The sequence below is a fragment of the Triturus cristatus genome, chromosome 8 (genome assembly GCF_964204655.1).
Source record: "Triturus cristatus chromosome 8, aTriCri1.1, whole genome shotgun sequence".
In the NCBI taxonomy this organism is placed as follows: domain Eukaryota; kingdom Metazoa; phylum Chordata; class Amphibia; order Caudata; family Salamandridae; genus Triturus; species Triturus cristatus.
The window spans coordinates 737,823,153-737,850,220 of NC_140591.1; the positions used below are offsets into that span (position 1 = coordinate 737,823,153).

The 27,068-nt window shown below is 41.9% G+C and overlaps 20 non-coding genes across 20 annotated transcripts; all 20 read right to left on the bottom strand.

Annotated features, from left to right (window-relative positions):
- Positions 1–313: 313 nt before the first annotated feature.
- On the bottom strand, positions 314–386 carry TRNAV-CAC (transfer RNA valine (anticodon CAC)). Its single transcript has one exon. It is a non-coding gene; the product is annotated as a tRNA-Val (tRNA).
- A 272-nt stretch (positions 387–658) lies between these two features.
- TRNAP-UGG (transfer RNA proline (anticodon UGG)) lies at positions 659–730 on the bottom strand. The gene has a single exon. It is a non-coding gene; the product is annotated as a tRNA-Pro (tRNA).
- A 1,970-nt stretch (positions 731–2,700) lies between these two features.
- TRNAV-CAC (transfer RNA valine (anticodon CAC)) lies at positions 2,701–2,773 on the bottom strand. Its single transcript has one exon. It is a non-coding gene; the product is annotated as a tRNA-Val (tRNA).
- Positions 2,774–3,045: 272 nt separating this feature from the next.
- Positions 3,046–3,117, bottom strand: TRNAP-UGG (transfer RNA proline (anticodon UGG)). The gene has a single exon. It is a non-coding gene; the product is annotated as a tRNA-Pro (tRNA).
- A 1,970-nt stretch (positions 3,118–5,087) lies between these two features.
- Positions 5,088–5,160, bottom strand: TRNAV-CAC (transfer RNA valine (anticodon CAC)). Its single transcript has one exon. It is a non-coding gene; the product is annotated as a tRNA-Val (tRNA).
- A 272-nt stretch (positions 5,161–5,432) lies between these two features.
- On the bottom strand, positions 5,433–5,504 carry TRNAP-UGG (transfer RNA proline (anticodon UGG)). Its single transcript has one exon. It is a non-coding gene; the product is annotated as a tRNA-Pro (tRNA).
- A 1,970-nt stretch (positions 5,505–7,474) lies between these two features.
- Positions 7,475–7,547, bottom strand: TRNAV-CAC (transfer RNA valine (anticodon CAC)). Its single transcript has one exon. It is a non-coding gene; the product is annotated as a tRNA-Val (tRNA).
- Positions 7,548–7,819: 272 nt separating this feature from the next.
- On the bottom strand, positions 7,820–7,891 carry TRNAP-UGG (transfer RNA proline (anticodon UGG)). The gene has a single exon. It is a non-coding gene; the product is annotated as a tRNA-Pro (tRNA).
- A 2,319-nt stretch (positions 7,892–10,210) lies between these two features.
- On the bottom strand, positions 10,211–10,282 carry TRNAP-UGG (transfer RNA proline (anticodon UGG)). Its single transcript has one exon. It is a non-coding gene; the product is annotated as a tRNA-Pro (tRNA).
- Positions 10,283–12,252: 1,970 nt separating this feature from the next.
- On the bottom strand, positions 12,253–12,325 carry TRNAV-CAC (transfer RNA valine (anticodon CAC)). Its single transcript has one exon. It is a non-coding gene; the product is annotated as a tRNA-Val (tRNA).
- Positions 12,326–12,597: 272 nt separating this feature from the next.
- Positions 12,598–12,669, bottom strand: TRNAP-UGG (transfer RNA proline (anticodon UGG)). Its single transcript has one exon. It is a non-coding gene; the product is annotated as a tRNA-Pro (tRNA).
- Positions 12,670–17,026: 4,357 nt separating this feature from the next.
- On the bottom strand, positions 17,027–17,099 carry TRNAV-CAC (transfer RNA valine (anticodon CAC)). The gene has a single exon. It is a non-coding gene; the product is annotated as a tRNA-Val (tRNA).
- Positions 17,100–17,371: 272 nt separating this feature from the next.
- Positions 17,372–17,443, bottom strand: TRNAP-UGG (transfer RNA proline (anticodon UGG)). Its single transcript has one exon. It is a non-coding gene; the product is annotated as a tRNA-Pro (tRNA).
- Positions 17,444–19,413: 1,970 nt separating this feature from the next.
- TRNAV-CAC (transfer RNA valine (anticodon CAC)) lies at positions 19,414–19,486 on the bottom strand. Its single transcript has one exon. It is a non-coding gene; the product is annotated as a tRNA-Val (tRNA).
- Positions 19,487–19,758: 272 nt separating this feature from the next.
- Positions 19,759–19,830, bottom strand: TRNAP-UGG (transfer RNA proline (anticodon UGG)). The gene has a single exon. It is a non-coding gene; the product is annotated as a tRNA-Pro (tRNA).
- Positions 19,831–21,800: 1,970 nt separating this feature from the next.
- On the bottom strand, positions 21,801–21,873 carry TRNAV-CAC (transfer RNA valine (anticodon CAC)). The gene has a single exon. It is a non-coding gene; the product is annotated as a tRNA-Val (tRNA).
- Positions 21,874–22,145: 272 nt separating this feature from the next.
- Positions 22,146–22,217, bottom strand: TRNAP-UGG (transfer RNA proline (anticodon UGG)). The gene has a single exon. It is a non-coding gene; the product is annotated as a tRNA-Pro (tRNA).
- Positions 22,218–24,187: 1,970 nt separating this feature from the next.
- TRNAV-CAC (transfer RNA valine (anticodon CAC)) lies at positions 24,188–24,260 on the bottom strand. Its single transcript has one exon. It is a non-coding gene; the product is annotated as a tRNA-Val (tRNA).
- Positions 24,261–24,532: 272 nt separating this feature from the next.
- On the bottom strand, positions 24,533–24,604 carry TRNAP-UGG (transfer RNA proline (anticodon UGG)). Its single transcript has one exon. It is a non-coding gene; the product is annotated as a tRNA-Pro (tRNA).
- Positions 24,605–26,911: 2,307 nt separating this feature from the next.
- Positions 26,912–26,983, bottom strand: TRNAP-UGG (transfer RNA proline (anticodon UGG)). The gene has a single exon. It is a non-coding gene; the product is annotated as a tRNA-Pro (tRNA).
- Positions 26,984–27,068: the final 85 nt, after the last annotated feature.

Below are 27,068 nucleotides of genomic sequence, written 5' to 3' on the forward strand. Positions count from 1 at the left end.
GAGAAGGATCATCTTGGAATTGAGCCGAGGGCCTCTGCACTCAAAGCCAGAAACACTCCACTAAAATAAGATTCCTGTTGGTGCCAACAATTCTCCATGTTAATGCTTGTTCTAGGTGAGCAGTGAACCGATTGCAGGGCTCTTTTGAAAGCAAGGTCTGAGAACCAACAGATACATCCACACGCCGATTACTTTAGTGTTTTGAGAGAATTCCCTTTCTTGGAACGAGATTGCATGAAATAATCTTCAGGGCTTGGACAATTCCATGGCAAAACGGCACCTATCAACATTGTAGCCAACACAATATAACAACTGTTTCTGCCCGGTTTCGAACCGGGGACCTTTCGCGTGTGAGGCGAACATGATAACCACTACACTACAGAAACAGATACCTACAGTTGATTTTTCTGTAATGAAACTGCTCCGAACTGGCTATTCCATGGGCCTCTGGCTTTAGATTTCTTTCATGCAACCTGCCCGACATCCCTAGCTGAACGCTCGTACATGCCATGCAAGACCAGATGTTTGGTATTAGCTCAGACTGGGCAGGGCTGAAGCATGAGACTCTAGCAAAGAATTATCCACTACTGCAAAGAAAAAATTGATGTTGGTTTTGAAACGCAAACTTCAAAACAACTTGAAAAGAGTACCAAGAAAAGGGCTCGTCCGGGATTTGAACCCGGGACCTCTCGCACCCAAAGCGAGAATCATACCCCTAGACCAACGAGCCCTCAAAATCCTCTTACCTCTCAAAAGCTAATACCGGCTCTAAGCCCGCAATGAAGATCATGCTGGTATCTTTATGATGCTTGGTCTGTGAATACGCATGAAAGTCAGTCTCAACTTACCCTTTCTCAAACGATAGCACTATCATTTACAAGTGTCTCCTTTTATTCCGTCCCAGCTTTGGACACGTCTTACAGGAAGTCAGCCCTTATTTATATATTTCTTCAGTGGCTGAAGCTTAATGAGAAAGAGTAACAAGTTGTTCATAACAACATAAGAAACACATTGTGCATTTTCTCTTAAATACTCCTTCACTTTGTGCCAAAAGAAATACCAAGGTGAATACCTAGGCCACAGATTCAAGCTAAAGATCTTCCTGCTGAATGCAAGGCGCAATAAAAACTGCATATCGCTGGACTAAAGCATTCCTTGCATAGCCTCTAACATCATAACATAACTGAGCTGCTAGCAGCAAGCTAACCAATACCTTTCTGAAATGAGAATGACATGTGCTTATCTGCTCAATCAGTGCTCAATCAGGCGAGATTTAGAAAAGGTGGAAAGGGTCCAAGTGGATGCCCCTTCCTTTTTAGGGTGGGTCCTGCTGACTATCATAGGATTGCTTGTAAAAGTGGTCAGGGTCAGAGGAAAAGCTGCCAACACTTCTTAGCGTTCTCTATAGATGCAGCCATTTTCTGTGACTGTAATTTCGGCCTTTTCCCAGAAGTCTCTATTCTGCCTATGCAAATTAACAAAAGCAGTGCTTATTCCTCACTTGCTCAAAGGTCCTTCCTGTCCAGAAAGCTCTGATTAAGCATGCTTATTTTCTTTTTCTGGGATATTTTAAATTGTTTCGCTGTCCAGTCTGTGGCAGTAGAAAGCTGCTTATGATGCCAGGTTTTGATGAATCCCCAAGGTACAAGTACAGAGGAATATATCAGTCTCTAGGATATGGAACTTTTAGCTAACACATCACAATATGTGATGCTTGCCAAGAAAACACTACATTCTGGAGCGCTGATGATCAGAACATTCTGCTCCTGAAGGATAGAAAAGACAGCTTGATTGAAATAAAGTCTGTTTATATTGACGCTCTCTCTCTCCCTATAAATACATACATGCGTACACACACACACACAGGTATGTCATGCATTTCTTCAGATTTGTTTCAACCATTTACCATTTATTGGAGAATCCCTACTTTTCAAGTGACTGCAAATGAAGTCATCTCTGGCACTTTTTGTGCAAAGTAAGAGACGCACATGACACCTTTTTATAAAAGTCATCGGTTTCTTTGTTACTGTGTACTTTCAAAGCATGGGGCTTTCACACGTCAGGTAAACCTGATTACCACTACACAACAAAAGCAGATGCAGCTTTCTTATCTATGTCGTGATAGAACAGTTGTGAATTGAGTAGAAGAAGGGCCCTGATGTGATACTTATTACATGCAGCCTGTAAGATAGTCAAACATGCAGGCTAGGAAGGAAGATGCAAATATCAATGTATTAGAAAAACACCTAAAGGCGAGTGATATGCTTTCATTCATGCATGGCTAGGAAAAATCGCCATACTGTTGCAAACATTCTTACACCACCAACTGGAAATAAATGATTCTGACATTAAACGTAAAGGTGACAATGCATTTGTATCATCACCTTGAGAAGGATCATCTTGGAATTGAGCCGAGGGCCTCTGCACTCAAAGCCAGAAACACTCCACTAAAATAAGATTCCTGTTGGTGCCAACAATTCTCCATGTTAATGCTTGTTCTAGGTGAGCAGTGAACCGATTGCAGGGCTCTTTTGAAAGCAAGGTCTGAGAACCAACAGATACATCCACACGCCGATTACTTTAGTGTTTTGAGAGAATTCCCTTTCTTGGAACGAGATTGCATGAAATAATCTTCAGGGCTTGGACAATTCCATGGCAAAACGGCACCTATCAACATTGTAGCCAACACAATATAACAACTGTTTCTGCCCGGTTTCGAACCGGGGACCTTTCGCGTGTGAGGCGAACGTGATAACCACTACACTACAGAAACAGATACCTACAGTTGATTTTTCTGTAATGAAACTGCTCCGAACTGGCTATTCCATGGGCCTCTGGCTTTAGATTTCTTTCATGCAACCTGCCCGACATCCCTAGCTGAACGCTCGTACATGCCATGCAAGACCAGATGTTTGGTATTAGCTCAGACTGGGCAGGGCTGAAGCATGAGACTCTAGCAAAGAATTATCCACTACTGCAAAGAAAAAATTGATGTTGGTTTTGAAACGCAAACTTCAAAACAACTTGAAAAGAGTACCAAGAAAAGGGCTCGTCCGGGATTTGAACCCGGGACCTCTCGCACCCAAAGCGAGAATCATACCCCTAGACCAACGAGCCCTCAAAATCCTCTTACCTCTCAAAAGCTAATACCGGCTCTAAGCCCGCAATGAAGATCATGCTGGTATCTTTATGATGCTTGGTCTGTGAATACGCATGAAAGTCAGTCTCAACTTACCCTTTCTCAAACGATAGCACTATCATTTACAAGTGTCTCCTTTTATTCCGTCCCAGCTTTGGACACGTCTTACAGGAAGTCAGCCCTTATTTATATATTTCTTCAGTGGCTGAAGCTTAATGAGAAAGAGTAACAAGTTGTTCATAACAACATAAGAAACACATTGTGCATTTTCTCTTAAATACTCCTTCTATTTGTGCCAAAAGAAATACCAAGGTGAATACCTAGGCCACAGATTCAAGCTAAAGATCTTCCTGCTGAATGCAAGGCGCAATAAAAACTGCATATCGCTGGACTAAAGCATTCCTTGCATAGCCTCTAACATCATAACATAACTGAGCTGCTAGCAGCAAGCTAACCAATACCTTTCTGAAATGAGAATGACATGTGCTTATCTGCTCAATCAGTGCTCAATCAGGCGAGATTTAGAAAAGGTGGAAAGGGTCCAAGTGGATGCCCCTTCCTTTTTAGGGTGGGTCCTGCTGACTATCATAGGATTGCTTGTAAAAGTGGTCAGGGTCAGAGGAAAAGCTGCCAACACTTCTTAGCGTTCTCTATAGATGCAGCCATTTTCTGTGACTGTAATTTCGGCCTTTTCCCAGAAGTCTCTATTCTGCCTATGCAAATTAACAAAAGCAGTGCTTATTCCTCACTTGCTCAAAGGTCCTTCCTGTCCAGAAAGCTCTGATTAAGCATGCTTATTTTCTTTTTCTGGGATATTTTAAATTGTTTCGCTGTCCAGTCTGTGGCAGTAGAAAGCTGCTTATGATGCCAGGTTTTGATGAATCCCCAAGGTACAAGTACAGAGGAATATATCAGTCTCTAGGATATGGAACTTTTAGCTAACACATCACAATATGTGATGCTTGCCAAGAAAACACTACATTCTGGAGCGCTGATGATCAGAACATTCTGCTCCTGAAGGATAGAAAAGACAGCTTGATTGAAATAAAGTCTGTTTATATTGACGCTCTCTCTCTCCCTATATATACATACATGCGTACACACACACACACAGGTATGTCATGCATTTCTTCAGATTTGTTTCAACCATTTACCATTTATTGGAGAATCCCTACTTTTCAAGTGACTGCAAATGAAGTCATCTCTGGCACTTTTTGTGCAAAGTAAGAGACGCACATGACACCTTTTTATAAAAGTCATCGGTTTCTTTGTTACTGTGTACTTTCAAAGCATGGGGCTTTCACACGTCAGGTAAACCTGATTACCACTACACAACAAAAGCAGATGCAGCTTTCTTATCTATGTCGTGATAGAACAGTTGTGAATTGAGTAGAAGAAGGGCCCTGATGTGATACTTATTACATGCAGCCTGTAAGATAGTCAAACATGCAGGCTAGGAAGGAAGATGCAAATATCAATGTATTAGAAAAACACCTAAAGGCGAGTGATATGCTTTCATTCATGCATGGCTAGGAAAAATCGCCATACTGTTGCAAACATTCTTACACCACCAACTGGAAATAAATGATTCTGACATTAAACGTAAAGGTGACAATGCATTTGTATCATCACCTTGAGAAGGATCATCTTGGAATTGAGCCGAGGGCCTCTGCACTCAAAGCCAGAAACACTCCACTAAAATAAGATTCCTGTTGGTGCCAACAATTCTCCATGTTAATGCTTGTTCTAGGTGAGCAGTGAACCGATTGCAGGGCTCTTTTGAAAGCAAGGTCTGAGAACCAACAGATACATCCACACGCCGATTACTTTAGTGTTTTGAGAGAATTCCCTTTCTTGGAACGAGATTGCATGAAATAATCTTCAGGGCTTGGACAATTCCATGGCAAAACGGCACCTATCAACATTGTAGCCAACACAATATAACAACTGTTTCTGCCCGGTTTCGAACCGGGGACCTTTCGCGTGTGAGGCGAACGTGATAACCACTACACTACAGAAACAGATACCTACAGTTGATTTTTCTGTAATGAAACTGCTCCGAACTGGCTATTCCATGGGCCTCTGGCTTTAGATTTCTTTCATGCAACCTGCCCGACATCCCTAGCTGAACGCTCGTACATGCCATGCAAGACCAGATGTTTGGTATTAGCTCAGACTGGGCAGGGCTGAAGCATGAGACTCTAGCAAAGAATTATCCACTACTGCAAAGAAAAAATTGATGTTGGTTTTGAAACGCAAACTTCAAAACAACTTGAAAAGAGTACCAAGAAAAGGGCTCGTCCGGGATTTGAACCCGGGACCTCTCGCACCCAAAGCGAGAATCATACCCCTAGACCAACGAGCCCTCAAAATCCTCTTACCTCTCAAAAGCTAATACCGGCTCTAAGCCCGCAATGAAGATCATGCTGGTATCTTTATGATGCTTGGTCTGTGAATACGCATGAAAGTCAGTCTCAACTTACCCTTTCTCAAACGATAGCACTATCATTTACAAGTGTCTCCTTTTATTCCGTCCCAGCTTTGGACACGTCTTACAGGAAGTCAGCCCTTATTTATATATTTCTTCAGTGGCTGAAGCTTAATGAGAAAGAGTAACAAGTTGTTCATAACAACATAAGAAACACATTGTGCATTTTCTCTTAAATACTCCTTCACTTTGTGCCAAAAGAAATACCAAGGTGAATACCTAGGCCACAGATTCAAGCTAAAGATCTTCCTGCTGAATGCAAGGCGCAATAAAAACTGCATATCGCTGGACTAAAGCATTCCTTGCATAGCCTCTAACATCATAACATAACTGAGCTGCTAGCAGCAAGCTAACCAATACCTTTCTGAAATGAGAATGACATGTGCTTATCTGCTCAATCAGTGCTCAATCAGGCGAGATTTAGAAAAGGTGGAAAGGGTCCAAGTGGATGCCCCTTCCTTTTTAGGGTGGGTCCTGCTGACTATCATAGGATTGCTTGTAAAAGTGGTCAGGGTCAGAGGAAAAGCTGCCAACACTTCTTAGCGTTCTCTATAGATGCAGCCATTTTCTGTGACTGTAATTTCGGCCTTTTCCCAGAAGTCTCTATTCTGCCTATGCAAATTAACAAAAGCAGTGCTTATTCCTCACTTGCTCAAAGGTCCTTCCTGTCCAGAAAGCTCTGATTAAGCATGCTTATTTTCTTTTTCTGGGATATTTTACATTGTTTCGCTGTCCAGTCTGTGGCAGTAGAAAGCTGCTTATGATGCCAGGTTTTGATGAATCCCCAAGGTACAAGTACAGAGGAATATATCAGTCTCTAGGATATGGAACTTTTAGCTAACACATCACAATATGTGATGCTTGCCAAGAAAACACTACATTCTGGAGCGCTGATGATCAGAACATTCTGCTCCTGAAGGATAGAAAAGACAGCTTGATTGAAATAAAGTCTGTTTATATTGACGCTCTCTCTCTCCCTATATATACATACATGCGTACACACACACACACAGGTATGTCATGCATTTCTTCAGATTTGTTTCAACCATTTACCATTTATTGGAGAATCCCTACTTTTCAAGTGACTGCAAATGAAGTCATCTCTGGCACTTTTTGTGCAAAGTAAGAGACGCACATGACACCTTTTTATAAAAGTCATCGGTTTCTTTGTTACTGTGTACTTTCAAAGCATGGGGCTTTCACACGTCAGGTAAACCTGATTACCACTACACAACAAAAGCAGATGCAGCTTTCTTATCTATGTCGTGATAGAACAGTTGTGAATTGAGTAGAAGAAGGGCCCTGATGTGATACTTATTACATGCAGCCTGTAAGATAGTCAAACATGCAGGCTAGGAAGGAAGATGCAAATATCAATGTATTAGAAAAACACCTAAAGGCGAGTGATATGCTTTCATTCATGCATGGCTAGGAAAAATCGCCATACTGTTGCAAACATTCTTACACCACCAACTGGAAATAAATGATTCTGACATTAAACGTAAAGGTGACAATGCATTTGTATCATCACCTTGAGAAGGATCATCTTGGAATTGAGCCGAGGGCCTCTGCACTCAAAGCCAGAAACACTCCACTAAAATAAGATTCCTGTTGGTGCCAAAAATTCTCCATGTTAATGCTTGTTCTAGGTGAGCAGTGAACCGATTGCAGGGCTCTTTTGAAAGCAAGGTCTGAGAACCAACAGATACATCCACACGCCGATTACTTTAGTGTTTTGAGAGAATTCCCTTTCTTGGAACGAGATTGCATGAAATAATCTTCAGGGCTTGGACAATTCCATGGCAAAACGGCACCTATCAACATTGTAGCCAACACAATATAACAACTGTTTCTGCCCGGTTTCGAACCGGGGACCTTTCGCGTGTGAGGCGAAAGTGATAACCACTACACTACAGAAACAGATACCTACAGTTGATTTTTCTGTAATGAAACTGCTCCGAACTGGCTATTCCATGGGCCTCTGGCTTTAGATTTCTTTCATGCAACCTGCCCGACATCCCTAGCTGAACGCTCGTACATGCCATGCAAGACCAGATGTTTGGTATTAGCTCAGACTGGGCAGGGCTGAAGCATGAGACTCTAGCAAAGAATTATCCACTACTGCAAAGAAAAAATTGATGTTGGTTTTGAAACGCAAACTTCAAAACAACTTGAAAAGAGTACCAAGAAAAGGGCTCGTCCGGGATTTGAACCCGGGACCTCTCGCACCCAAAGCGAGAATCATACCCCTAGACCAACGAGCCCTCAAAATCCTCTTACCTCTCAAAAGCTAATACCGGCTCTAAGCCCGCAATGAAGATCATGCTGGTATCTTTATGATGCTTGGTCTGTGAATACGCATGAAAGTCAGTCTCAACTTACCCTTTCTCAAACGATAGCACTATCATTTACAAGTGTCTCCTTTTATTCCGTCCCAGCTTTGGACACGTCTTACAGGAAGTCAGCCCTTATTTATATATTTCTTCAGTGGCTGAAGCTTAATGAGAAAGAGTAACAAGTTGTTCATAACAACCACATTGTGCATTTTCTCTTAAATACTCCTTCACTTTGTGCCAAAAGAAATACCAAGGTGAATACCTAGGCCACAGATTCAAGCTAAAGATCTTCCTGCTGAATGCAAGGCGCAATAAAAACTGCATATCGCTGGACTAAAGCATTCCTTGCATAGCCTCTAACATCATAACATAACTGAGCTGCTAGCAGCAAGCTAACCAATACCTTTCTGAAATGAGAATGACATGTGCTTATCTGCTCAATCAGTGCTCAATCATGCTCGATCAGGCGAGATTTAGAAAAGGTGGAAAGGGTCCAAGTGGATGCCCCTTCCTTTTTAGGGTGGGTCCTGCTGACTATCATAGGATTGCTTGTAAAAGTGGCCAGGGTCAGAGGAAAAGCTGCCAACACTTCTTAGCGTTCTCTATAGATGCAGCCATTTTCTGTGACTGTAATTTCGGCCTTTTCCCAGAAGTCTCTATTCTGCCTATGCAAATTAACAAAAGCAGTGCTTATTCCTCACTTGCTCAAATGTCCTTCCTGTCCAGAAAGCTCTGATTAAGCATGCTTATTTTCTTTTTCTGGGATATTTTAAATTGTTTCGCTGTCCAGTCTGTGGCAGTAGAAAGCTGCTTATGATGCCCGGTTTTGATGAATCCCCAAGGTACAAGTACAGAGGAATATATCAGTCTCTAGGATATGGAACTTTTAGCTAACACATCACAATATGTGATGCTTGCCAAGAAAACACTACATTCTGGAGCGCTGATGATCAGAACATTCTGCTCCTGAAGGATAGAAAAGACAGCTTGATTGAAATAAAGTCTGTTTATATTGACGCTCTCTCTCTCCCTATATATACATACATGCATACACACACACACACACAGGTATGTCATGCATTTCTTCAGATTTGTTTCAACCATTTACCATTTATTGGAGAATCCCTACTTTTCAAGTGACTGCAAATGAAGTCATCTCTGGCACTTTTTGTGCAAAGTAAGAGACACACATGACACCTTATTATAAAAGTCATCGGTTTCTTTGTTACTGTGTACTTTCAAAGCATGGGGCTTTCACACGTCAGGTAAACCTGATTACCACTACACAACAAAAGCAGATGCAGCTTTCTTATCTATGTCGTGATAGAACAGTTGTGAATTGAGTAGAAGAAGGGCCCTGATGTGATACTTATTACATGCAGCCTGTAAGATAGTCAAACATGCAGGCTAGGAAGGAAGATGCAAATATCAATGTATTAGAAAAACACCTAAAGGCGAGTGATATGCTTTCATTCATGCATGGCTAGGAAAAATCGCCATACTGTTGCAAACATTCTTACACCACCAACTGGAAATAAATGATTCTGACATTAAACGTAAAGGTGACAATGCATTTGTATCATCACCTTGAGAAGGATCATCTTGGAATTGAGCCGAGGGCCTCTGCACTCAAAGCCAGAAACACTCCACTAAAATAAGATTCCTGTTGGTGCCAACAATTCTCCATGTTAATGCTTGTTCTAGGTGAGCAGTGAACCGATTGCAGGGCTCTTTTGAAAGCAAGGTCTGAGAACCAACAGATACATCCACACGCCGATTACTTTAGTGTTTTGAGAGAATTCCCTTTCTTGGAACGAGATTGCATGAAATAATCTTCAGGGCTTGGACAATTCCATGGCAAAACGGCACCTATCAACATTGTAGCCAACACAATATAACAACTGTTTCTGCCCGGTTTCGAACCGGGGACCTTTCGCGTGTGAGGCGAACTTGATAACCACTACACTACAGAAACAGATACCTACAGTTGATTTTTCTGTAATGAAACTGCTCCGAACTGGCTATTCCATGGGCCTCTGGCTTTAGATTTCTTTCATGCAACCTGCCCGACATCCCTAGCTGAACGCTCGTACATGCCATGCAAGACCAGATGTTTGGTATTAGCTCAGACTGGGCACGGCTGAAGCATGAGACTCTAGCAAAGAATTATCCACTACTGCAAAGAAAAAATTGATGTTGGTTTTGAAACGCAAACTTCAAAACAACTTGAAAAGAGTACCAAGAAAAGGGCTCGTCCGGGATTTGAACCCGGGACCTCTCGCACCCAAAGCGAGAATCATACCCCTAGACCAACGAGCCCTCAAAATCCTCTTACCTCTCAAAAGCTAATACCGGCTCTAAGCCCGCAATGAAGATCATGCTGGTATCTTTATGATGCTTGGTCTGTGAATACGCATGAAAGTCAGTCTCAACTTACCCTTTCTCAAACGATAGCACTATCATTTACAAGTGTCTCCTTTTATTCCGTCCCAGCTTTGGACACGTCTTACAGGAAGTCAGCCCTTATTTATATATTTCTGCAGTGGCTGAAGCTTAATGAGAAAGAGTAACAAGTTGTTCATAACAACATAAGAAACACATTGTGCATTTTCTCTCAAATACTCCTTCACTTTGTGCCAAAAGAAATACCAAGGTGAATACCTAGGCCACAGATTCAAGCTAAAGATCTTCCTGGTGAAGGCAAGGCGCAATAAAAACTGCATATCGCTGGACTAAAGCATTCCTTGCATAGCCTCTAACATCATAACATAACTGAGCTGCTAGCAGCAAGCTAACCAATACCTTTCTGAAATGAGAATGACATGTGCTTATCTGCTCAATCAGTGCTCAATCAGGCGAGATTTAGAAAAGGTGGAAAGGGTCCAAGTGGATGCCCCTTCCTTTTTAGGGTGGGTCCTGCTGACTATCATAGGATTGCTTGTAAAAGTGGTCAGGGTCAGAGGAAAAGCTGCCAACACTTCTTAGCGTTCTCTATAGATGCAGCCATTTTCTGTGACTGTAATTTCGGCCTTTTCCCAGAAGTCTCTATTCTGCCTATGCAAATTAACAAAAGCAGTGCTTATTCCTCACTTGCTCAAAGGTCCTTCCTGTCCAGAAAGCTCTGATTAAGCATGCTTGTTTTCTTTTTCTGGGATATTTTAAATTGTTTCGCTGTCCAGTCTGTGGCAGTAGAAAGCTGCTTATGATGCCAGGTTTTGATGAATCCCCAAGGTACAAGTACAGAGGAATATATCAGTCTCTAGGATATGGAACTTTTAGCTAACACATCACAATATGTGATGCTTGCCAAGAAAACACTACATTCTGGAGCGCTGATGATCAGAACATTCTGCTCCTGAAGGATAGAAAAGACAGCTTGATTGAAATAAAGTCTGTTTATATTGACGCTCTCTCTCTCCCTATATATACATACATGCGTACACACACACACACAGGTATGTCATGCATTTCTTCAGATTTGTTTCAACCATTTACCATTTATTGGAGAATCCCTACTTTTCAAGTGACTGCAAATGAAGTCATCTCTGGCACTTTTTGTGCAAAGTAAGAGACGCACATGACACCTTTTTATAAAAGTCATCGGTTTCTTTGTTACTGTGTACTTTCAAAGCATGGGGCTTTCACACGTCAGGTAAACCTGATTACCACTACACAACAAAAGCAGATGCAGCTTTCTTATCTATGTCGTGATAGAACAGTTGTGAATTGAGTAGAAGAAGGGCCCTGATGTGATACTTATTACATGCAGCCTGTAAGATAGTCAAACATGCAGGCTAGGAAGGAAGATGCAAATATCAATGTATTAGAAAAACACCTAAAGGCGAGTGATATGCTTTCATTCATGCATGGCTAGGAAAAATCGCCATACTGTTGCAAACATTCTTACACCACCAACTGGAAATAAATGATTCTGACATTAAACGTAAAGGTGACAATGCATTTGTATCATCACCTTGAGAAGGATCATCTTGGAATTGAGCCGAGGGCCTCTGCACTCAAAGCCAGAAACACTCCACTAAAATAAGATTCCTGTTGGTGCCAACAATTCTCCATGTTAATGCTTGTTCTAGGTGAGCAGTGAACCGATTGCAGGGCTCTTTTGAAAGCAAGGTCTGAGAACCAACAGATACATCCACACGCCGATTACTTTAGTGTTTTGAGAGAATTCCCTTTCTTGGAACGAGATTGCATGAAATAATCTTCAGGGCTTGGACAATTCCATGGCAAAACGGCACCTATCAACATTGTAGCCAACACAATATAACAACTGTTTCTGCCCGGTTTCGAACCGGGGACCTTTCGCGTGTGAGGCGAACGTGATAACCACTACACTACAGAAACAGATACCGACAGTTGATTTTTCTGTAATGAAACTGCTCCGAACTGGCTATTCCATGGGCCTCTGGCTTTAGATTTCTTTCATGCAACCTGCCCGACATCCCTAGCTGAACGCTCGTACATGCCATGCAAGACCAGATGTTTGGTATTAGCTCAGACTGGGCAGGGCTGAAGCATGAGACTCTAGCAAAGAATTATCCACTACTGCAAAGAAAAAATTGATGTTGGTTTTGAAACGCAAACTTCAAAACAACTTGAAAAGAGTACCAAGAAAAGGGCTCGTCCGGGATTTGAACCCGGGACCTCTCGCACCCAAAGCGAGAATCATACCCCTAGACCAACGAGCCCTCAAAATCCTCTTACCTCTCAAAAGCTAATACCGGCTCTAAGCCCGCAATGAAGATCATGCTGGTATCTTTATGATGCTTGGTCTGTGAATACGCATGAAAGTCAGTCTCAACTTACCCTTTCTCAAACGATAGCACTATCATTTACAAGTGTCTCCTTTTATTCCGTCCCAGCTTTGGACACGTCTTACAGGAAGTCAGCCCTTATTTATATATTTCTTCAGTGGCTGAAGCTTAATGAGAAAGAGTAACAAGTTGTTCATAACAACATAAGAAACACATTGTGCATTTTCTCTTAAATACTCCTTCACTTTGTGCCAAAAGAAATACCAAGGTGAATACCTAGGCCACAGATTCAAGCTAAAGATCTTCCTGCTGAATGCAAGGCGCAATAAAAACTGCATATCGCTGGACTAAAGCATTCCTTGCATAGCCTCTAACATCATAACATAACTGAGCTGCTAGCAGCAAGCTAACCAATACCTTTCTGAAATGAGAATGACATGTGCTTATCTGCTCAATCAGTGCTCAATCAGGCGAGATTTAGAAAAGGTGGAAAGGGTCCAAGTGGATGCCCCTTCCTTTTTAGGGTGGGTCCTGCTGACTATCATAGGATTGCTTGTAAAAGTGGCCAGGGTCAGAGGAAAAGCTGCCAACACTTCTTAGCGTTCTCTATAGATGCAGCCATTTTCTGTGACTGTAATTTCGGCCTTTTCCCAGAAGTCTCTATTCTGCCTATGCAAATTAACAAAAGCAGTGCTTATTCCTCACTTGCTCAAATGTCCTTCCTGTCCAGAAAGCTCTGATTAAGCATGCTTATTTTCTTTTTCTGGGATATTTTAAATTGTTTCGCTGTCCAGTCTGTGGCAGTAGAAAGCTGCTTATGATGCCCGGTTTTGATGAATCCCCAAGGTACAAGTACAGAGGAATATATCAGTCTCTAGGATATGGAACTTTTAGCTAACACATCACAATATGTGATGCTTGCCAAGAAAACACTACATTCTGGAGCGCTGATGATCAGAACATTCTGCTCCTGAAGGATAGAAAAGACAGCTTGATTGAAATAAAGTCTGTTTATATTGACGCTCTCTCTCTCCCTATATATACATACATGCATACACACACACACACAGGTATGTCATGCATTTCTTCAGATTTGTTTCAACCATTTACCATTTATTGGAGAATCCCTACTTTTCAAGTGACTGCAAATGAAGTCATCTCTGGCACTTTTTGTGCAAAGTAAGAGACACACATGACACCTTATTATAAAAGTCATCGGTTTCTTTGTTACTGTGTACTTTCAAAGCATGGGGCTTTCACACGTCAGGTAAACCTGATTACCACTACACAACAAAAGCAGATGCAGCTTTCTTATCTATGTCGTGATAGAACAGTTGTGAATTGAGTAGAAGAAGGGCCCTGATGTGATACTTATTACATGCAGCCTGTAAGATAGTCAAACATGCAGGCTAGGAAGGAAGATGCAAATATCAATGTATTAGAAAAACACCTAAAGGCGAGTGATATGCTTTCATTCATGCATGGCTAGGAAAAATCGCCATACTGTTGCAAACATTCTTACACCACCAACTGGAAATAAATGATTCTGACATTAAACGTAAAGGTGACAATGCATTTGTATCATCACCTTGAGAAGGATCATCTTGGAATTGAGCCGAGGGCCTCTGCACTCAAAGCCAGAAACACTCCACTAAAATAAGATTCCTGTTGGTGCCAACAATTCTCCATGTTAATGCTTGTTCTAGGTGAGCAGTGAACCGATTGCAGGGCTCTTTTGAAAGCAAGGTCTGAGAACCAACAGATACATCCACACGCCGATTACTTTAGTGTTTTGAGAGAATTCCCTTTCTTGGAACGAGATTGCATGAAATAATCTTCAGGGCTTGGACAATTCCATGGCAAAACGGCACCTATCAACATTGTAGCCAACACAATATAACAACTGTTTCTGCCCGGTTTCGAACCGGGGACCTTTCGCGTGTGAGGCGAACTTGATAACCACTACACTACAGAAACAGATACCTACAGTTGATTTTTCTGTAATGAAACTGCTCCGAACTGGCTATTCCATGGGCCTCTGGCTTTAGATTTCTTTCATGCAACCTGCCCGACATCCCTAGCTGAACGCTCGTACATGCCATGCAAGACCAGATGTTTGGTATTAGCTCAGACTGGGCAGGGCTGAAGCATGAGACTCTAGCAAAGAATTATCCACTACTGCAAAGAAAAAATTGATGTTGGTTTTGAAACGCAAACTTCAAAACAACTTGAAAAGAGTACCAAGAAAAGGGCTCGTCCGGGATTTGAACCCGGGACCTCTCGCACCCAAAGCGAGAATCATACCCCTAGACCAACTAGCCCTCAAAATCCTCTTACCTCTCAAAAGCTAATACCGGCTCTAAGCCCGCAATGAAGATCATGCTGGTATCTTTATGATGCTTGGTCTGTGAATACGCATGAAAGTCAGTCTCAACTTACCCTTTCTCAAACGATAGCACTATCATTTACAAGTGTCTCCTTTTATTCCGTCCCAGCTTTGGACACGTCTTACAGGAAGTCAGCCCTTATTTATATATTTCTGCAGTGGCTGAAGCTTAATGAGAAAGAGTAACAAGTTGTTCATAACAACATAAGAAACACATTGTGCATTTTCTCTCAAATACTCCTTCACTTTGTGCCAAAAGAAATACCAAGGTGAATACCTAGGCCACAGATTCAAGCTAAAGATCTTCCTGGTGAAGGCAAGGCGCAATAAAAACTGCATATCGCTGGACTAAAGCATTCCTTGCATAGCCTCTAACATCATAACATAACTGAGCTGCTAGCAGCAAGCTAACCAATACCTTTCTGAAATGAGAATGACATGTGCTTATCTGCTCAATCAGTGCTCAATCAGGCGAGATTTAGAAAAGGTGGAAAGGGTCCAAGTGGATGCCCCTTCCTTTTTAGGGTGGGTCCTGCTGACTATCATAGGATTGCTTGTAAAAGTGGTCAGGGTCAGAGGAAAAGCTGCCAACACTTCTTAGCGTTCTCTATAGATGCAGCCATTTTCTGTGACTGTAATTTCGGCCTTTTCCCAGAAGTCTCTATTCTGCCTATGCAAATTAACAAAAGCAGTGCTTATTCCTCACTTGCTCAAAGGTCCTTCCTGTCCAGAAAGCTCTGATTAAGCATGCTTATTTTCTTTTTCTGGGATATTTTAAATTGTTTCGCTGTCCAGTCTGTGGCAGTAGAAAGCTGCTTATGATGCCAGGTTTTGATGAATCCCCAAGGTACAAGTACAGAGGAATATATCAGTCTCTAGGATATGGAACTTTTAGCTAACACATCACAATATGTGATGCTTGCCAAGAAAACACTACATTCTGGAGCGCTGATGATCAGAACATTCTGCTCCTGAAGGATAGAAAAGACAGCTTGATTGAAATAAAGTCTGTTTATATTGACGCTCTCTCTCTCCCTATATATACATACATGCGTACACACACACACACAGGTATGTCATGCATTTCTTCAGATTTGTTTCAACCATTTACCATTTATTGGAGAATCCCTACTTTTCAAGTGACTGCAAATGAAGTCATCTCTGGCACTTTTTGTGCAAAGTAAGAGACGCACATGACACCTTTTTATAAAAGTCATCGGTTTCTTTGTTACTGTGTACTTTCAAAGCATGGGGCTTTCACATGTCAGGTAAACCTGATTACCACTACACAACAAAAGCAGATGCAGCTTTCTTATCTATGTCGTGATAGAACAGTTGTGAATTGAGTAGAAGAAGGGCCCTGATGTGATACTTATTACATGCAGCCTGTAAGATAGTCAAACATGCAGGCTAGGAAGGAAGATGCAAATATCAATGTATTAGAAAAACACCTAAAGGCGAGTGATATGCTTTCATTCATGCATGGCTAGGAAAAATCGCCATACTGTTGCAAACATTCTTACACCACCAACTGGAAATAAATGATTCTGACATTAAACGTAAAGGTGACAATGCATTTGTATCATCACCTTGAGAAGGATCATCTTGGAATTGAGCCGAGGGCCTCTGCACTCAAAGCCAGAAACACTCCACTAAAATAAGATTCCTGTTGGTGCCAACAATTCTCCATGTTAATGCTTGTTCTAGGTGAGCAGTGAACCGATTGCAGGGCTCTTTTGAAAGCAAGGTCTGAGAACCAACAGATACATCCACACGCCGATTACTTTAGTGTTTTGAGAGAATTCCCTTTCTTGGAACGTGATTGCATGAAATAATCTTCAGGGCTTGGACAATTCCATGGCAAAACGGCACCTATCAACATTGTAGCCAACACAATATAACAACTGTTTCTGCCCGGTTTCGAACCGGGGACCTTTCGCGTGTGAGGCGAACGTGATAACCACTACACTACAGAAACAGATACCTACAGTTGATTTTTCTGTAATGAAACTGCTCCGAACTGGCTATTCCATGGGCCTCTGGCTTTAGATTTCTTTCATGCAACCTGCCCGACATCCCTAGCTGAACGCTCGTACATGCCATGCAAGACCAGATGTTTGGTATTAGCTCAGACTGGGCAGGGCTGAAGCATGAGACTCTAGCAAAGAATTATCCACTACTGCAAAGAAAAAATTGATGTTGGTTTTGAAACGCAAACTTCAAAACAACTTGAAAAGAGTACCAAGAAAAGGGCTCGTCCGGGATTTGAACCCGGGACCTCTCGCACCCAAAGCGAGAATCATACCCCTAGACCAACGAGCCCTCAAAATCCTCTTACCTCTCAAAAGCTAATACCGGCTCTAAGCCCGCAATGAAGATCATGCTGGTATCTTTATGATGCTTGGTCTGTGAATACGCATGAAAGTCAGTCTCAACTTACCCTTTCTCAAACGATAGCACTATCATTTACAAGTGTCTCCTTTTATTCCGTCCCAGCTTTGGACACGTCTTACAGGAAGTCAGCCCTTATTTATATATTTCTTCAGTGGCTGAAGCTTAATGAGAAAGAGTAACAAGTTGTTCATAACAACATAAGAAACACATTGTGCATTTTCTCTTAACTACTCCTTCACTTTGTGCCAAAAGAAATACCAAGGTGAATACCTAGGCCACAGATTCAAGCTAAAGATCTTCCTGCTGAATGCAAGGCGCAATAAAAACTGCATATCGCTGGACTAAAGCATTCCTTGCATAGCCTCTAACATCATAACATAACTGAGCTGCTAGCAGCAAGCTAACCAATACCTTTCTGAAATGAGAATGACATGTGCTCATCTGCTCAATCAGTGCTCAATCAGGCGAGATTTAGAAAAGGTGGAAAGGGTCCAAGTGGATGCCCCTTCCTTTTTAGGGTGGGTCCTGCTGACTATCATAGGATTGCTTGTAAAAGTGGTCAGGGTCAGAGGAAAAGCTGCCAACACTTCTTAGCGTTCTCTATAGATGCAGCCATTTTCTGTGACTGTAATTTCGGCCTTTTCCCAGAAGTCTCTATTCTGCCTATGCAAATTAACAAAAGCAGTGCTTATTCCTCACTTGCTCAAAGGTCCTTCCTGTCCAGAAAGCTCTGATTAAGCATGCTTATTTTCTTTTTCTGGGATATTTTAAATTGTTTCGCTGTCCAGTCTGTGGCAGTAGAAAGCTGCTTATGATGCCAGGTTTTGATGAATCCCCAAGGTACAAGTACAGAGGAATATATCAGTCTCTAGGATATGGAACTTTTAGCTAACACATCACAATATGTGATGCTTGCCAAGAAAACACTACATTCTGGAGCGCTGATGATCAGAACATTCTGCTCCTGAAGGATAGAAAAGACAGCTTGATTGAAATAAAGTCTGTTTATATTGACGCTCTCTCTCTCCCTATATATACATACATGCGTACACACACACACACAGGTATGTCATGCATTTCTTCAGATTTGTTTCAACCATTTACCATTTATTGGAGAATCCCTACTTTTCAAGTGACTGCAAATGAAGTCATCTCTGGCACTTTTTGTGCAAAGTAAGAGACGCACATGACACCTTTTTATAAAAGTCATCGGTTTCTTTGTTACTGTGTACTTTCAAAGCATGGGGCTTTCACACGTCAGGTAAACCTGATTACCACTACACAACAAAAGCAGATGCAGCTTTCTTATCTATGTCGTGATAGAACAGTTGTGAATTGAGTAGAAGAAGGGCCCTGATGTGATACTTATTACATGCAGCCTGTAAGATAGTCAAACATGCAGGCTAGGAAGGAAGATGCAAATATCAATGTATTAGAAAAACACCTAAAGGCGAGTGATATGCTTTCATTCATGCATGGCTAGGAAAAATCGCCATACTGTTGCAAACATTCTTACACCACCAACTGGAAATAAATGATTCTGACATTAAACGTAAAGGTGACAATGCATTTGTATCATCACCTTGAGAAGGATCATCTTGGAATTGAGCCGAGGGCCTCTGCACTCAAAGCCAGAAACACTCCACTAAAATAAGATTCCTGTTGGTGCCAACAATTCTCCATGTTAATGCTTGTTCTAGGTGAGCAGTGAACCGATTGCAGGGCTCTTTTGAAAGCAAGGTCTGAGAACCAACAGATACATCCACACGCCGATTACTTTAGTGTTTTGAGAGAATTCCCTTTCTTGGAACGAGATTGCATGAAATAATCTTCAGGGCTTGGACAATTCCATGGCAAAACGGCACCTATCAACATTGTAGCCAACACAATATAACAACTGTTTCTGCCCGGTTTCGAACCGGGGACCTTTCGCGTGTGAGGCGAACGTGATAACCACTACACTACAGAAACAGATACCGACAGTTGATTTTTCTGTAATGAAACTGCTCCGAACTGGCTATTCCATGGGCCTCTGGCTTTAGATTTCTTTCATGCAACCTGCCCGACATCCCTAGCTGAACGCTCGTACATGCCATGCAAGACCAGATGTTTGGTATTAGCTCAGACTGGGCAGGGCTGAAGCATGAGACTCTAGCAAAGAATTATCCACTACTGCAAAGAAAAAATTGATGTTGGTTTTGAAACGCAAACTTCAAAACAACTTGAAAAGAGTACCAAGAAAAGGGCTCGTCCGGGATTTGAACCCGGGACCTCTCGCACCCAAAGCGAGAATCATACCCCTAGACCAACGAGCCCTCAAAATCCTCTTACCTCTCAAAAGCTAATACCGGCTCTAAGCCCGCAATGAAGATCATGCTGGTATCTTTATGATGCTTGGTCTGTGAATACGCATGAAAGTCAGTCTCAACTTACCCTTTCTCAAACGATAGCACTATCATTTACAAGTGTCTCCTTTTATTCCGTCCCAGCTTTGGACACGTCTTACAGGAAGTCAGCCCTTATTTATATATTTCTTCAGTGGCTGAAGCTTAATGAGAAAGAGTAACAAGTTGTTCATAACAACATAAGAAACACATTGTGCATTTTCTCTTAAATACTCCTTCACTTTGTGCCAAAAGAAATACCAAGGTGAATACCTAGGCCACAGATTCAAGCTAAAGATCTTCCTGCTGAATGCAAGGCGCAATAAAAACTGCATATCGCTGGACTAAAGCATTCCTTGCATAGCCTCTAACATCATAACATAACTGAGCTGCTAGCAGCAAGCTAACCAATACCTTTCTGAAATGAGAATGACATGTGCTTATCTGCTCAATCAGTGCTCAATCAGGCGAGATTTAGAAAAGGTGGAAAGGGTCCAAGTGGATGCCCCTTCCTTTTTAGGGTGGGTCCTGCTGACTATCATAGGATTGCTTGTAAAAGTGGTCAGGGTCAGAGGAAAAGCTGCCAACACTTCTTAGCGTTCTCTATAGATGCAGCCATTTTCTGTGACTGTAATTTCGGCCTTTTCCCAGAAGTCTCTATTCTGCCTATGCAAATTAACAAAAGCAGTGCTTATTCCTCACTTGCTCAAAGGTCCTTCCTGTCCAGAAAGCTCTGATTAAGCATGCTTATTTTCTTTTTCTGGGATATTTTAAATTGTTTCGCTGTCCAGTCTGTGGCAGTAGAAAGCTGCTTATGATGCCAGGTTTTGATGAATCCCCAAGGTACAAGTACAGAGGAATATATCAGTCTCTAGGATATGGAACTTTTAGCTAACACATCACAATATGTGATGCTTGCCAAGAAAACACTACATTCTGGAGCGCTGATGATCAGAACATTCTGCTCCTGAAGGATAGAAAAGACAGCTTGATTGAAATAAAGTCTGTTTATATTGACGCTCTCTCTCTCCCTATATATACATACATGCGTACACACACACACACAGGTATGTCATGCATTTCTTCAGATTTGTTTCAACCATTTACCATTTATTGGAGAATCCCTACTTTTCAAGTGACTGCAAATGAAGTCATCTCTGGCACTTTTTGTGCAAAGTAAGAGACGCACATGACACCTTTTTATAAAAGTCATCGGTTTCTTTGTTACTGTGTACTTTCAAAGCATGGGGCTTTCACACGTCAGGTAAACCTGATTACCACTACACAACAAAAGCAGATGCAGCTTTCTTATCTATGTCGTGATAGAACAGTTGTGAATTGAGTAGAAGAAGGGCCCTGATGTGATACTTATTACATGCAGCCTGTAAGATAGTCAAACATGCAGGCTAGGAAGGAAGATGCAAATATCAATGTATTAGAAAAACACCTAAAGGCGAGTGATATGCTTTCATTCATGCATGGCTAGGAAAAATCGCCATACTGTTGCAAACATTCTTACACCACCAACTGGAAATAAATGATTCTGACATTAAACGTAAAGGTGACAATGCATTTGTATCATCACCTTGAGAAGGATCATCTTGGAATTGAGCCGAGGGCCTCTGCACTCAAAGCCAGAAACACTCCACTAAAATAAGATTCCTGTTGGTGCCAACAATTCTCCATGTTAATGCTTGTTCTAGGTGAGCAGTGAACCGATTGCAGGGCTCTTTTGAAAGCAAGGTCTGAGAACCAACAGATACATCCACACGCCGATTACTTTAGTGTTTTGAGAGAATTCCCTTTCTTGGAACGAGATTGCATGAAATAATCTTCAGGGCTTGGACAATTCCATGGCAAAACGGCACCTATCAACATTGTAGCCAACACAATATAACAACTGTTTCTGCCCGGTTTCGAACCGGGGACCTTTCGCGTGTGAGGCGAACGTGATAACCACTACACTACAGAAACAGATACCTACAGTTGATTTTTCTGTAATGAAACTGCTCCGAACTGGCTATTCCATGGGCCTCTGGCTTTAGATTTCTTTCATGCAACCTGCCCGACATCCCTAGCTGAACGCTCGTACATGCCATGCAAGACCAGATGTTTGGTATTAGCTCAGACTGGGCAGGGCTGAAGCATGAGACTCTAGCAAAGAATTATCCACTACTGCAAAGAAAAAATTGATGTTGGTTTTGAAACGCAAACTTCAAAACAACTTGAAAAGAGTACCAAGAAAAGGGCTCGTCCGGGATTTGAACCCGGGACCTCTCGCACCCAAAGCGAGAATCATACCCCTAGACCAACGAGCCCTCAAAATCCTCTTACCTCTCAAAAGCTAATACCGGCTCTAAGCCCGCAATGAAGATCATGCTGGTATCTTTATGATGCTTGGTCTGTGAATACGCATGAAAGTCAGTCTCAACTTACCCTTTCTCAAACGATAGCACTATCATTTACAAGTGTCTCCTTTTATTCCGTCCCAGCTTTGGACACGTCTTACAGGAAGTCAGCCCTTATTTATATATTTCTTCAGTGGCTGAAGCTTAATGAGAAAGAGTAACAAGTTGTTCATAACAACATAAGAAACACATTGTGCATTTTCTCTTAAATACTCCTTCACTTTGTGCCAAAAGAAATACCAAGGTGAATACCTAGGCCACAGATTCAAGCTAAAGATCTTCCTGCTGAATGCAAGGCGCAATAAAAACTGCATATCGCTGGACTAAAGCATTCCTTGCATAGCCTCTAACATCATAACATAACTGAGCTGCTAGCAGCAAGCTAACCAATACCTTTCTGAAATGAGAATGACATGTGCTTATCTGCTCAATCAGTGCTCAATCAGGCGAGATTTAGAAAAGGTGGAAAGGGTCCAAGTGGATGCCCCTTCCTTTTTAGGGTGGGTCCTGCTGACTATCATAGGATTGCTTGTAAAAGTGGTCAGGGTCAGAGGAAAAGCTGCCAACACTTCTTAGCGTTCTCTATAGATGCAGCCATTTTCTGTGACTGTAATTTCGGCCTTTTCCCAGAAGTCTCTATTCTGCCTATGCAAATTAACAAAAGCAGTGCTTATTCCTCACTTGCTCAAAGGTCCTTCCTGTCCAGAAAGCTCTGATTAAGCATGCTTATTTTCTTTTTCTGGGATATTTTAAATTGTTTCGCTGTCCAGTCTGTGGCAGTAGAAAGCTGCTTATGATGCCAGGTTTTGATGAATCCCCAAGGTACAAGTACAGAGGAATATATCAGTCTCTAGGATATGGAACTTTTAGCTAACACATCACAATATGTGATGCTTGCCAAGAAAACACTACATTCTGGAGCGCTGATGATCAGAACATTCTGCTCCTGAAGGATAGAAAAGACAGCTTGATTGAAATAAAGTCTGTTTATATTGACGCTCTCTCTCTCCCTATATATACATACATGCGTACACACACACACACAGGTATGTCATGCATTTCTTCAGATTTGTTTCAACCATTTACCATTTATTGGAGAATCCCTACTTTTCAAGTGACTGCAAATGAAGTCATCTCTGGCACTTTTTGTGCAAAGTAAGAGACGCACATGACACCTTTTTATAAAAGTCATCGGTTTCTTTGTTACTGTGTACTTTCAAAGCATGGGGCTTTCACACGTCAGGTAAACCTGATTACCACTACACAACAAAAGCAGATGCAGCTTTCTTATCTATGTCGTGATAGAACAGTTGTGAATTGAGTAGAAGAAGGGCCCTGATGTGATACTTATTACATGCAGCCTGTAAGATAGTCAAACATGCAGGCTAGGAAGGAAGATGCAAATATCAATGTATTAGAAAAACACCTAAAGGCGAGTGATATGCTTTCATTCATGCATGGCTAGGAAAAATCGCCATACTGTTGCAAACATTCTTACACCACCAACTGGAAATAAATGATTCTGACATTAAACGTAAAGGTGACAATGCATTTGTATCATCACCTTGAGAAGGATCATCTTGGAATTGAGCCGAGGGCCTCTGCACTCAAAGCCAGAAACACTCCACTAAAATAAGATTCCTGTTGGTGCCAACAATTCTCCATGTTAATGCTTGTTCTAGGTGAGCAGTGAACCGATTGCAGGGCTCTTTTGAAAGCAAGGTCTGAGAACCAACAGATACATCCACACGCCGATTACTTTAGTGTTTTGAGAGAATTCCCTTTCTTGGAACGAGATTGCATGAAATAATCTTCAGGGCTTGGACAATTCCATGGCAAAACGGCACCTATCAACATTGTAGCCAACACAATATAACAACTGTTTCTGCCCGGTTTCGAACCGGGGACCTTTCGCGTGTGAGGCGAACGTGATAACCACTACACTACAGAAACAGATACCTACAGTTGATTTTTCTGTAATGAAACTGCTCCGAACTGGCTATTCCATGGGCCTCTGGCTTTAGATTTCTTTCATGCAACCTGCCCGACATCCCTAGCTGAACGCTCGTACATGCCATGCAAGACCAGATGTTTGGTATTAGCTCAGACTGGGCAGGGCTGAAGCATGAGACTCTAGCAAAGAATTATCCACTACTGCAAAGAAAAAATTGATGTTGGTTTTGAAACGCAAACTTCAAAACAACTTGAAAAGAGTACCAAGAAAAGGGCTCGTCCGGGATTTGAACCCGGGACCTCTCGCACCCAAAGCGAGAATCATACCCCTAGACCAACGAGCCCTCAAAATCCTCTTACCTCTCAAAAGCTAATACCGGCTCTAAGCCCGCAATGAAGATCATGCTGGTATCTTTATGATGCTTGGTCTGTGAATACGCATGAAAGTCAGTCTCAACTTACCCTTTCTCAAACGATAGCACTATCATTTACAAGTGTCTCCTTTTATTCCGTCCCAGCTTTGGACACGTCTTACAGGAAGTCAGCCCTTATTTATATATTTCTTCAGTGGCTGAAGCTTAATGAGAAAGAGTAACAAGTTGTTCATAACAACCACATTGTGCATTTTCTCTTAAATACTCCTTCACTTTGTGCCAAAAGAAATACCAAGGTGAATACCTAGGCCACAGATTCAAGCTAAAGATCTTCCTGCTGAATGCAAGGCGCAATAAAAACTGCATATCGCTGGACTAAAGCATTCCTTGCATAGCCTCTAACATCATAACATAACTGAGCTGCTAGCAGCAAGCTAACCAATACCTTTCTGAAATGAGAATGACATGTGCTTATCTGCTCAATCAGTGCTCGATCAGGCGAGATTTAGAAAAGGTGGAAAGGGTCCAAGTGGATGCCCCTTCCTTTTTAGGGTGGGTCCTGCTGACTATCATAGGATTGCTTGTAAAAGTGGCCAGGGTCAGAGGAAAAGCTGCCAACACTTCTTAGCGTTCTCTATAGATGCAGCCATTTTCTGTGACTGTAATTTCGGCCTTTTCCCAGAAGTCTCTATTCTGCCTATGCAAATTAACAAAAGCAGTGCTTATTCCTCACTTGCTCAAATGTCCTTCCTGTCCAGAAAGCTCTGATTAAGCATGCTTATTTTCTTTTTCTGGGATATTTTAAATTGTTTCGCTGTCCAGTCTGTGGCAGTAGAAAGCTGCTTATGATGCCCGGTTTTGATGAATCCCCAAGGTACAAGTACAGAGGAATATATCAGTCTCTAGGATATGGAACTTTTAGCTAACACATCACAATATGTGATGCTTGCCAAGAAAACACTACATTCTGGAGCGCTGATGATCAGAACATTCTGCTCCTGAAGGATAGAAAAGACAGCTTGATTGAAATAAAGTCTGTTTATATTGACGCTCTCTCTCTCCCTATATATACATACATGCATACACACACACACACAGGTATGTCATGCATTTCTTCAGATTTGTTTCAACCATTTACCATTTATTGGAGAATCCCTACTTTTCAAGTGACTGCAAATGAAGTCATCTCTGGCACTTTTTGTGCAAAGTAAGAGACACACATGACACCTTATTATAAAAGTCATCGGTTTCTTTGTTACTGTGTACTTTCAAAGCATGGGGCTTTCACACGTCAGGTAAACCTGATTACCACTACACAACAAAAGCAGATGCAGCTTTCTTATCTATGTCGTGATAGAACAGTTGTGAATTGAGTAGAAGAAGGGCCCTGATGTGATACTTATTACATGCAGCCTGTAAGATAGTCAAACATGCAGGCTAGGAAGGAAGATGCAAATATCAATGTATTAGAAAAACACCTAAAGGCGAGTGATATGCTTTCATTCATGCATGGCTAGGAAAAATCGCCATACTGTTGCAAACATTCTTACACCACCAACTGGAAATAAATGATTCTGACATTAAACGTAAAGGTGACAATGCATTTGTATCATCACCTTGAGAAGGATCATCTTGGAATTGAGCCGAGGGCCTCTGCACTCAAAGCCAGAAACACTCCACTAAAATAAGATTCCTGTTGGTGCCAACAATTCTCCATGTTAATGCTTGTTCTAGGTGAGCAGTGAACCGATTGCAGGGCTCTTTTGAAAGCAAGGTCTGAGAACCAACAGATACATCCACACGCCGATTACTTTAGTGTTTTGAGAGAATTCCCTTTCTTGGAACGAGATTGCATGAAATAATCTTCAGGGCTTGGACAATTCCATGGCAAAACGGCACCTATCAACATTGTAGCCAACACAATATAACAACTGTTTCTGCCCGGTTTCGAACCGGGGACCTTTCGCGTGTGAGGCGAACTTGATAACCACTACACTACAGAAACAGATACCTACAGTTGATTTTTCTGTAATGAAACTGCTCCGAACTGGCTATTCCATGGGCCTCTGGCTTTAGATTTCTTTCATGCAACCTGCCCGACATCCCTAGCTGAACGCTCGTACATGCCATGCAAGACCAGATGTTTGGTATTAGCTCAGACTGGGCAGGGCTGAAGCATGAGACTCTAGCAAAGAATTATCCACTACTGCAAAGAAAAAATTGATGTTGGTTTTGAAACGCAAACTTCAAAACAACTTGAAAAGAGTACCAAGAAAAGGGCTCGTCCGGGATTTGAACCCGGGACCTCTCGCACCCAAAGCGAGAATCATACCCCTAGACCAACGAGCCCTCAAAATCCTCTTACCTTTCAAAAGCTAATACCGGCTCTAAGCCCGCAATGAAGATCATGCTGGTATCTTTATGATGCTTGGTC